The 11,807-nt window shown below is 40.0% G+C and overlaps 1 protein-coding gene across 4 annotated transcripts in view; it reads left to right on the top strand.

Annotated features, from left to right (window-relative positions):
• Positions 1–1,179: 1,179 nt before the first annotated feature.
• The window catches only part of ZMAT4 (zinc finger matrin-type 4), a 756,392-nt gene continuing 745,764 nt past the window's right edge, over positions 1,180–11,807 (top strand). For all 4 annotated transcript variants that reach the window (XM_074287328.1, XM_074287326.1, XM_074287329.1 and 1 more), the window contains exon 1: positions 1,180–1,299. The gene's annotated coding sequence lies outside the window, so the exon portion shown is untranslated. The remainder of the gene's footprint in view (positions 1,300–11,807) is intronic.

Here is an 11,807-nt window from a genome sequence, read left to right as displayed (position 1 = left end):
CTTGATATTCTCATTTGTTTTTCTCTTTTCCTTTTCTTACTGAAAGTACAGTATCTAAGTTCCATATTATAGTTAGATCAGGTTAGTAAAAAACACATACATATAAATGCAGATATACACACAAATGGGGACTCTGGGAGAAATAGAGCTCAGATCCCGAGCCCTTCCAGTATCACCTGGGAGAGAACAGTAGAGCAGGAGCAATTCTCACGTTTTCTCTTTGTAAAAAGGCCTTGAGAAAACTACTCTTTTATCTTATACTCCTCCCGGATGGAGTTGCAATTCGTCTATAGGATGTTCTTAAAGTCTCGGGCATTTTTAAGCTTTTAGAGCCCAAAAGTACCCTAAAATTTTTGGGACCATCCTGTATTTAAAACCACTTTAAGGCGCTTAGAAAGTTCATTCCGTCAATTTCTGTAGGTCGTGAAAGGGTAGCTACCCTCATCTTAACACCGAGGAAACTGAGGCTTGGGTTGGAATGGCTTGTTTATGAGTTACGCAGCTAGTAAATCGTTAGGGCTGGAATTTAAACTCAGTTATTTCCAGACTCCAGAACCATCACTCTTTCCCCTATACCCAGTTGCCTATCTGGTGCAGTATTGTGGGGGATGGGCAAGCAAAATATTGAGCCCACACCCCAATTAAAATGCTTAAGCTGTTCTCACAGTCACCTAAATGACCTTCACACATCGGGGTGCGGACTCAGAGAGGATGTCCCCAGATTCCTCCGTCCAAATCTTCTCTACTTCTGGCTCGCCCCTCCAGGCTCCCCATGGTCTGAAGGCTCTCATTGCTCTCAGAAATAATGACCATTTAGGGGAAGAAAAAACTGACAAGGCCAGGGGATTGGGGCCACGGACTCTCTTTTGGGGAAGTTAAAATGCTGGGGGGCAAGAGCCTGGTTAGCTGGTAGCTCCAATGCTCTCCCCCTCAGCCTCCCAAGTCCTGCTCCTCCCCAACCAAGCCGGGAGGAGAGCCTTACAGGTTGTCAATGGAACATGGAATTATATCCTTTGATGGCTTAGATAATAGTAGGAGCCAAAGCAGTGAGTGAGACCGGCTAAAGCCAATGCGGACCTGCCCGGAACCGGAGAGCCAATGAGAAGAGCGTGGGGCGGGGCTTGGATGCCAGCAGATAATTGCTAAGTGAATTTCTAGCACAGTTGGTCTGAGCTGCTGAAAGATCTGGTCGCAGGGAGAGGAAAAGCCGTAATCGTCGGCGTGCTTCCATCCTGACAGCATCCTTCACGGCTGCTCGTCGAACCTCTGGGCACCAGCCCCTTCAGCTTCACGGAAAAGGTACCTAAGCTGCCCCACTGTGGGGATTTTACTTGTGGCTTTTGCATCTCGGTGGGTTTTAGTTCAGATCCCCCAAGGGAAATGCAGGGAGGAGAGAAAACTTTATGAGAAGATAGGTGATCTAGGTTTGAAATCCGAGCCTTTTGTTGGGAAGAAAACGAGGTGAGGATCTGGGAAACTTCTGTGGAAGCCCTTTGTTTACACCTTTCCAAATAAGCTTTCCCTGAGATCTGTTGGAATGCTTCTGGCTGCTATTGGATGTAGATTCAGGTTAATTGGGTAAGGGGTGGAACGGGGAGGAGGGACTTTTGTAAGTGGTCCTTTTCTTTTGTACGTTACCACTGGGACCTCGGGTTCTGAACCATCTGCCCGAATTCTCCATTCTGTGCTTTTTTCTCTGTCTTTCTCTTTCTGTCGCGATCTGTTTCTCCACTTGCCAGGTGGCCCAACTTCCCGGTACTGTCGTGACCTTCAACTTGTGTCAGACCTCTCAAACTTCTGTCTCTTCCCTTGCACCCCGCTGTCAAATTGTCTCGATGTGTTTTAGTCAGTGGAGGGACAGGGCTTTCTGACTCTGGGGAGGTTTGTACAGAGAAAAGCCGGTGTCAGGCTGTCCTGTATGACCTGATGGGCGTTAGAACCTTGGAGAGATACTCAGCTCCATTGGAGACCAACAAAATCAAAATATTCTTGGAGGGAAAATAAATTGCTTAATTGAGTTTCACCTGACAAGTTTTGGAACCCTTTCCAGAATTATTCTTGGTCACCTCTCTAAGAGAGGGCAAAACAATCCCTTTAGGATTGTGCTGAGTAGAGAAAACCTGAGTTCAAATCCTGCCTCAAACATTTATTAGATGCATGGCCCTGAACAAGCTATCTAACCTGTCTCTGCCTCAGTTTCATCTTGCAAAATGGAGATGATGCAAGAACCTACCTCATAGATTTATTATGAGGATCAAATGAGGTAAAACATGTAAAGTGCTTTGCAAACCTTGAAAGAATTATTATGTGCATGCTAGCCATTATTATCACTAAAGACTAAATAGGAATGACGTATCCCAGTCAGAGAGAGAAGGTGTACCTGGTTCAGAGAACCTTACTTCTCTTGAGAAACAATGCTGATGTCTGAGAAATGATTCTTGAGTGGCCTTATTCAGGTATAGGTGGTCAAGGGAATTGTTTCTTGATGGAACCAACCAGCCATGTTGCCTCAGACCATACTTTAGGTGAAAAAACTCTAGAAATTTCACATAACAAAATTATCAAAACAATGCACTCAGGCCTTCTGGATTGTATGGATGGCTTAGGTCCTGGCTTGCTTTGAGAGTCACCTTTTGTCCTATGGAAAACTTGATGGTTCTTCTCTCTGCAGTTACACTATATGAAAATACTAGGTTTGCTTCCCAGGAAGTTAGATCTCTTCGGGGCAAACTTTTCAGTAAAAATAGATTTTTTTTTTAGTCTTTAACTTCCTTCCTTTCTTCTCTTCCTTCATGCCAACATAGTATGTAATAAGTAGGCCACCAGCTCATCAGCTCATGAATACCCTGACCTCTCTGTCCCCACAGCTGACCTTTGAGTCCTTAGAGGGTGCAGATAAATGTTCTTTACTCTTTATTTCTTTCCTGTCTCTGAAGGTGGAAATTTTTAGTTTCTGACCACCTGCATCAGAAAACATTTAGTCTGCATAGGTTTTGATAACATTCTTCTCTGCTGTCAAATGTCACCCAGCTTTGTGCTCCCTGTTTTCTTCAGCTCAAACAACAGGTCTTTCCCCATTTCTCTCTAGACAAGCTGTATGGGGCATGAATAATTCTTAATGGAGCTCTTAAGTGTTTAGTTAAAAAAAAAAAAAAAAGGCAGCTGCCTGATTCTTCTGCTAGATGCAACCAGTTCTCTCTTCTGCACGTGTTATCTGTCTGTAAACAAAATTCTGTAAACAAAACAAAACCTGCCAGTCCATAAATCCAAATACTTGTGTAGAAGGGGACTGCAGTGGGCATGGATGGGACAACATCTCTCTTCTATCGCCTTCCTACAATATTTTATTCACTGCATACCTGCACCTGGCCCTTGAGACTAAAAGGACAAAAAAGGAGAAACAGGTCTGGAGGGAAAACGTCTTGATATTTTGACAGAGTATTTTGATTTTTCTGGTAAAAAACTGGAACAAAACCAGAAGATAAAGCCTTAGTTCCAGTACTACCTAAGACAGGGAATGAGAGATTGAAAGTGTGGGGGGGGTGGAGTTTGAATTGACTCTGAGTTCATTGATTTCTCATTTGATAGATTGATAAAGAACATTCAAAGTGAAGATTAAAAACACTAAACAGTTCCCAAATGGTGACTCATTATTTTGAAGGAGATGGCTGGGAAGGAGGGAGAAAGAAGAAAAAAGCTTTGGAAAGTACAAGTGGGATATACTCCATTTTTCCCTTTCTCTCCCCCCTCTATTTCTTTCTCTCCTTTCCTTCCCTCCCTTCTTTTTCCCTTTTCCATTTCTCTATTTTTCCTCTCTTAGACCTTTATCTTTTCAGTATTTCCTCAATTTGAACAGATTATTTAAAACAACATCTTTAGACTAAAAAAAGAATAACAGAAAGTGAAGAACAATTGTAGAGGTGCATAGCACCATAATCATAGGATTTCAAGTTGGTAGGGACCTTAAAGATGATTTGATTCAACCCCCTCATTTTATAGCAGAGCAAACTGAACCCCAGGGAAGTTAAAGGACTTCTTAAGGTCATATAGATTATATGGAGTACATCTGGGATCCAAAATTCGGTTTCCTTATTCCAAATCGAGTGCTCTTTCCATGAAACAAGGCTGGATCAACTTGGTTGGACAGCAAATGTAGGTAACTCAACCCCTCATACGTAATACTGTTGGAGGCTTTAATCACATTCTTTTCTGATTAGCCCTTTGCTTGTTGTCATATGAAGAAACTGAATGATATGCAGGAAATTGAATTTGTGACTAGTAATTCCACCTAACATGGCAGCAAATTGCACTAGCCAGACCCTGGAGGTAACATCACCCCTTAGAGCTGGCTTCCCCAAACCTTCACTCTGATTAACTCAGATTTCTATCATTTAACCATTATGACATTAACATATTTGTCCTTCCTTTCTCCTGCAACTGAGTTACCTGGCACAATGTGCCTCCCTTCCCCTCCTGTCTCTCCATTCCTGCCAAGCCCTTCCACCCCCAACACACTAATCTTTTTGGTACCCTATTGTGTGAACTTGTCATTCTGTGCTGGTCTGGCTATTAAAGAAAACTATGTTATCTGGCCTGGAAAATGGTAGATGTTGCTATTTAAAAAAATTCGCATCAGATAAGAGCCTCATGGTCTCTTATTTTCCATTTAGTTTTGCACTTTAGGGTAAATAAAATCAAAACATGTATTGAACACCTCTTAAGTGCACTGCATTGTTATAACTGCTATTTTTTTTTCTCTTTTTTTTCAAGGCCTTTCCCATTTCCCTTTCTTTGACTTGCCGAAATGCTTAACTCCCAAGTTATCCCAGGGGATGGTGCCATTTGACAGTTTGAATTGGCCTCATGATTCCCTTGAAAATCCTATCCACAGAGGAGCAAATGTGCTTCCAGTTAACTTTTGACACGAGGGAGACAAAGTTCTATTTGCAGGTAGTTGCTACCAGGCTCTAGAGTTAGTCTAGTGCTAAGGGTTCTTTTTCTGATCTTTCATTTAGAAAAAAAAAACTTAATAATCAAAATTGTTAATACATATCAGTGAAAATGACACATTTTTACTTTGCTCACAGTAGGATTCCAGTGCTGCCTCTTGAATTCCCTATTTACCTCCTTTCTCCACAACCCCCATCTCTGAGACTGTTCTCTCAAACAGAAGGCTGGCAGGGCATACCTAAGCTTGTGGAATTTGCCTGTATCTTCTTCCTCTTTCCCTTCTTGCTTCTCTTCTCTCATATCAGGGCACCTTAGGGATTGTGACTTAATTTTAGATACCTTGTTTTCTTCACTTCTGAACCTGCTAAGTTGTGTGACAGAAGCCAGAAATTCTCTTGGGATACATATATAGGCGTACGCTGTCATTATGCTCAACCTTGCTCATATCCTTACTGAAGCACTTGGAGAGGTATAACTAACCTGGGACAATGAATGCAGTTGTATTGATGCTCAGCCCTCACTACAACTATCCTAATTGGGGACATAGTGATATCTTCATTGCTACTGATTCTTTGTGTGACCAACCACTATTTATGACCCAGGGAATCATGTGAGACCAGGAGGATCATCTTCCCTATGAGCCACTTTAGTTTAAGTGTTCTTAAATGGGATCAATGATCTTAAAAAACTGATAAATATAGTCAGCATAATTGGTTTCCTTTGAAATTCTATATATTTTATTTTATGTATTTAAATTATTAGTCTGGAAGGAGGAAGGAAAAAGATTCAAATGATGTAATATTTGTAAAAAAAAAAAAAAAAAGGCTTAGCAAAGTGCCTGGCACACAGTAAGCACTACATAAATACTTATGTCCTTCCTCTTCTTCCCTCTTCTTGGGTGCTAGCAACTTCAAATTTTCTCCACTTAATAAATGCTTGTTGATCTGTAGCTACTTATCATAACTTAGGAAAATAATTCATATTCACTCATAATAGGGTATAAATGTCTGATATTAGTGGAAAATGTTCCTTCCAAAAGAATCTGTATTTTTAGAGGGAAGTCCTAAGTAGAATTTTAGTCATTATTTCAGTGGGTAGAGGATTACAATGTTGTGATGCTGCATAAGGCTAACTTGTACCTTTTCACTTCTGTGACTGCAGAATCCATTCAGAATAGCGGTGGCAGCAATGCTTGGGAATCTAGCCTTTGGGATAGAAATTTCCAGATCTGATCTTGAATAAGCTACTTAATTCAAGAAACATTTATTGTCTATTATTTTCCTTACTGTGTGCACTGAAGGAGATCCAAATATAAATAAATTGTTCCTGTCCTCAAGGAAGTTATGCCTTTCTGCATCACAATATCCTTATTCTTAAGATGAAGTTGGGCAAGAAGTCATCTTTCAGGTCCCTGTTAGTCTATGATTTGCTATAGAAGCATGATAGTCAGTTGTGAAGCTCACAATGAGGGGATTCTTAGAATCTGTCTTGGACCTGGAGGAGCGCCACAAACATGATTAAAGAATTGGGATATGGAATCTAGGACAAGAGATAAAAAGAAACAATGATTATCTAACCCTGAGAGAAGGCAGGCTGAAAGATGATGTAATAAGTGGTCCAGGTTTATGAAGAAATGCTGTATGGAGAATGATGGCCAGATGTTCTCCGTCTTCACTAAGGACAGCAAAAGAGAAAATAGACAGAAATTGCAACAGATGGACTTAGATTAGGTATAAGGAATTTTTTTTCCAACAGCAAGAGTTGTTAAGAACTGAATATGATTACTGAAGAAAGTTGTGTAGTCTCCAAAAAGATCTTTAAGAACAGGAGAAAGATGTTTTCCTTTAATGCATTAGCTCTATTTCTTCTTGGAGACAGGAGGATTGGTTAAAATATTACAGTGAGAATCAGGGAGAAATGGAATTCATAATCTTAGAATTTTAGGGCTGAGGGGAACCTTAGGGATTATCTAGTCTAGAGCTTCAGAATATTTCTGAATAGGAGCCACCTTCCCCTACTATCATGGGGGCACAAGGTAGATGAGAGGAGAGAAGTATTGAGCAGGGTGAAAGTGGGGCACTGCTATACTAATTTCCTTGATGGGAATACTAAGAGAGGGAAGGAACCATGCAGGATACTCACTAAAAAGTATCTGAGATCTACTTCTGGGATCTAGTTTTACCTTCTTCCCTCAACCAGTGAAGAAATTGTTGACCAGCAGGAAGCCATATATCTGATCAATAGATGAGCTGGAACTAGAATATTTTTATTTTGACAATATGTCTCTGCAATAAATTGACAAATCAACTGAGTTTCCTAATCATCAGAGGTCATCTAGTCTAACTTTCTCATTTTGCAAATGAAAGAACTCTCAAAAATGAGAGCAAATTGGATCATCTTTACCACTATGCCACCAATGATTGTTATCATTGTCATCAGTATCATCTCCAACATTTATAGAAAGATTTGTAAATTCCTTTTAAAATATCATTTCAACCATTCTATGAGTTAGATGAAGATGGAGATTAAGAACCTGGGACAAAGAGAAGCTAAGTCACTTATCCTTGGTGAAACAGCTAGTAAGTGTCAAGAGTTGGCATTTGAATCCAAATCTAAGTCTAGCACTCTATGCCATGCCCAAAGTAACAAAAAAAAGTAAGAAAGATTAGAATTGGATCCAGGAGACAGAACAACAGACCTATATCTAGAAGGGCCATTAAAGATTATCTAGTCCAACTCCTTTATTGTGCAAATGAGGATACTTCTGCCCAAGAAGTACACATGATTCAACCAAGGTTACACAACTATTAATCATCCCAGGCAGGATTTGAAACTAGTTGCTCAGAGTTCTTTTTCCAGTCCCTCTAGTCCCTTTGCTTCTATACCTAATGTTCTTTCCATTACATATGTACTCTCTTAGTTCCCCAATTTAAGGGTTTGGCCGCAAAGAAAGAGATTGTGATTTAATAATGTTTTAGTAAGGATTTAGTGGGAAAGAGGAGAGTTTAGGAAATTAAGAAGTTTATACAGAACACCAAATTATTGGTATCCCAATTCTACTTTGTTTTCTAGGACCAAAGCAAAGGTCAACAAGCTCTTTTGCCTTCACTATGTCTGGTGGGTTTGGTAGTATCTGTAGGGTGTCACTTCATCTCCATAGAGTCCCTCCTTTCTTTTAAGATGTGGCTCGGGGCACTATCTTTGCTGGTCCCCCACCACAACTGCTAGTGTTCTCTCTCCTGAGCTACCCTGAACTGAACTATTTTCACATATTTGTATTTATTAATTTTATTGTTATGTTATATGTGCATATACACACATGTTATATGTATTTCCTCCCTTAGTGTGTAAGTTCTTGTGAGTAGGGATTGTTTCATTTTTGATACTGTTTTTTCATTGACTGGTACAGTATCTGATAGCTAACAGGCACTTAATAAATGCTTGTTGACTGACTGATTAGAAGTCCTATGGAATATGATAGCAAGTGAGGAAAGTGAGAAGAGAGGAGATGAGGGTATGAAAAGAAGAAAACTGAATGAGTCTGAGAATGGCAGAGTTGGGAATGACTTTAGCAATCCTGTATCCTAATCCCTTTATTTCACCTATGACAGAAGCAAACTTTAGAGCACCTAAGATGGATCGGACCCCCTAAGAAAATTATACCAGAATGCCTAGAATCAGTCTCTGCCTTTCTGAAACAATTGTCATCAAGCTGAGATATTGAAAGCCTTCTGGGGCATCTCTTGGCCCCTTAGAGGCAATTTTGATTGACTTTGGGGAGGTCACACAGTTTCTTATGGAGTAAACCACAGGATGCATGTGCCATAGGTGTAGCAGGAGTGAAGTAAGATTAAAGGGAAGGCCTGGACAGTGGAAAATGACTCACTGCCTGGTCTGGCTATAGGTGAATGAATAATTAAGTGGAGATGAGTGGGGCTGTCCATTATGGAAAACAAAGGCTGAGCCAAAAGAGACATCCTGGAGAGCAGAGTACAGAATGGAGAATGCTATCCAGGTTTCTTACAAAACAAGGCAGGGACACTTGGTAGGGTCCTGGCTTTAGGCAGGGGAAAGTGACTGTTGTGAGAGAATCTGAATCACATAGGAAGTGATGGGGAATTAGGGACGTGAAGTACTAAAATTAAAAAAAAAAACAACCTAAGGGGTGTGTGTGTATGTATGTATGTGTATGTTTGCATATGGACATGTGTTTATACTGAAAGAAGAGGGTGTAAGAACAATCTGAGTCTGGGAGTGTGATGTCAGCCTCAGCCTCAGCAGTGAGCTAAATCTTCCTGGTGTAGAGCACTATTTGGGTTTTCTCCTCTTCAGTCAACAACCAATCAGCAAATCTGTATGGAGCTCTTCCTCAGTGCCCATCTCCTAGGTTTTATGTGCCATATGTGTGAGGAATTCAGGAATGGAAAAGACCTATTTTCAACCCTTCAGGCAATCTTAGCTTAGTTGAGGAGACAATGTAGACACACATGGAGAGATGACTAAAGGCAGTGTGTGAGAAATGCTGAATGGTAGCAACTAGAGGAATCTAAAGGAAAGGAGGAAAAATCTTTTTAACTAGTGGGAGTGTAGGGGGGTGATCAGAGAAGACTTTAAATGGGGACTCAAAGGAAAATTAAGACAGTTTAGTGGAAGGTATTTCAGGGAATCAGAACACTACAAGCAGATGTAAGAAGGCAGGAATGTAAAAACAGGACATAATGATAATTTTCCTAACAATTAAAATTCTTACCTTGGGCACAGAATGTCTAAATCTCAATAGGTCATTTGCCTGGAGAGGAGAAGGCAGTGGAAGCATCTTATATCTCTACCTTTCATGAATTTTAGATTTCCAGCTAGTGGATAATTGGCTTTGGAGTCAGGATCCAGGAGAACTTGAGTTCAAATTCAGTCTCAGACACTTACTACTTACTAATTGGGTGACTGAGCAAATCTCTGAACCCTGCTTGCCTCATCCCCTACAATCAGCTCCAGAAGTCAAGCCTGGGATTAATGGTTGGAAACTACAGGGAAGCAGATTTTGGCTTGCTATCAGGAAGCATTTTGTAATAGACTTTCAAAGGTACAATAGACTACCTTAGAAGATAGTGAATTTCACTAAAGTAGAATGGGATCCTTGAGAAATAGGGACTTCTTTTTCACTGAAGATATTCTAATAAAGGCTGAATGACTATTTGCATGTGTGTGTGTGTGTGTGTGTGTGTGTGTGTGTGTGTACAAATATTGTAGAGGGAATATTCCTATTTAGAATTGGAGTAAATGACCCATAACAGATTCTAGCTCCTTTAGCTCTTAGATTCTTTAGTTTAAACTACAGTAGGAAGGAATTAAATTAGACATTAGACATATTGTCCTCAATGAGTAAGTCATTAAGCTTTGCATTGGACAACTGAGGGGATATAAAATCTTTCTGAAATCTTTAAAAATCAATCAGTCAGCAAATATTTGTGGAACACCTATTCTGGCCTAGGTGCTGCAATATTTTTTATTTAAATATAAGATATGCTCTTTATATAAAGAAACTTACAATGTAATAGGGACAGAGTATGCAGATATAAAATGATGTTCAAAATCATAATTGCACAGTAAATGTTCCATATAAAACAAGCTACGCTCATTCTGAGGGAACAAGATTTGATCTGGGGCCTACATGGGAAAATAGGATTAAGGGAGGAAAAGGACTAAATTCAATTGGTGGGGGGATTGGGAGAATATGAGCAAAGGAAGTAGGTAAAGGATTGTACAAGTCACTGTAGCTCAAGCTGTTTTTGAAGGTTCTGATTCTAAATAGGAACCATATTTTTTATTGCATTTGGTTTGGGTGCATGGAGACAGGAGAATAGTTTTTTTAAAAGATTTCTTGAACTATTAAGTGCTAATATTTGCTTTGCTATTTTTCTTTTCAACAATGTCATGGGGACTTGCCAAAGGGAAATTTTTGAGCTCTCTTTGACAAGATCTCCCATGTGGGCTGTGGACCCTTAATTATACTTTTACACTGAGGACATTTCTTAACCACACTATGGGGAAAAAACAAAGTTTAAATAAAACTTGGGAAAGTGAAAAAGTACACCCTCCTTGAAATATTCATGTCTTTTATGTTCTATCTTCTTCCTTAGCTATCATAATGCCCTCTTACCTATAGGCTTTTAGATTAGAGGAAAAAATGAATTAAAAATATGATTTCTATTTTGATAATTTGACTCGTATAGAACAAAAACAAGGCTTGCTTTGTCTTCAGAGACCAAACAAGGATTAGGATCAATGGGTAGAAGCTGCAGGGAGAGACATATTTTTTTAATTCAATATCAAGTAATATTTCCTGCCCTGCTGGAAATGTCCCAAAATTCAGTGGGCTGCTTTGGAACGCTGCTAATGAATTTCCCTTCATCACTGGTTGAATTGATGCTAGTTCGTTTGAAGAGGACCAAAATGACATCACTCACTATATCAGAATCAAGTTAGTATGTCTGGTTGTGGCTGATTGGACCAATTAGAGACACAGGTCGGACACAAATGGTCCCTATGAACACTTTGCATACCTCTCAAGCAGAGAATGCACGACTACTTAACTTAGAGAAGGGACTCATTCTTTGGACAGAGACATGACCTCTGAAGTCTCTTCCTCCTCAGAGTCTATGATTGGGGTGTCTGAGGGAGGTAGTGAGTCTTTCATCCCTGAGAGTGTTCAATCTGATGCCAGATGGCCACTTGGTGGGGATGTTGTAGAGAGGAACTCATTCTTAGGGAGAGCTTGGAACAGATGACTTGGGAGCCCCTCTAATGGCACTGAGAAGCTGGGGCTTCAATGACAACATTTAAATGAGACATTGTGGCTA

The sequence above is a fragment of the Sminthopsis crassicaudata genome, chromosome 2, assembly GCF_048593235.1.
Source record: "Sminthopsis crassicaudata isolate SCR6 chromosome 2, ASM4859323v1, whole genome shotgun sequence".
Lineage (NCBI taxonomy): Eukaryota > Metazoa > Chordata > Mammalia > Dasyuromorphia > Dasyuridae > Sminthopsis > Sminthopsis crassicaudata.
The sequence above is the reverse complement of the archived record's forward strand: the minus strand, read 5'-3'. Positions and strand labels throughout refer to the sequence as shown.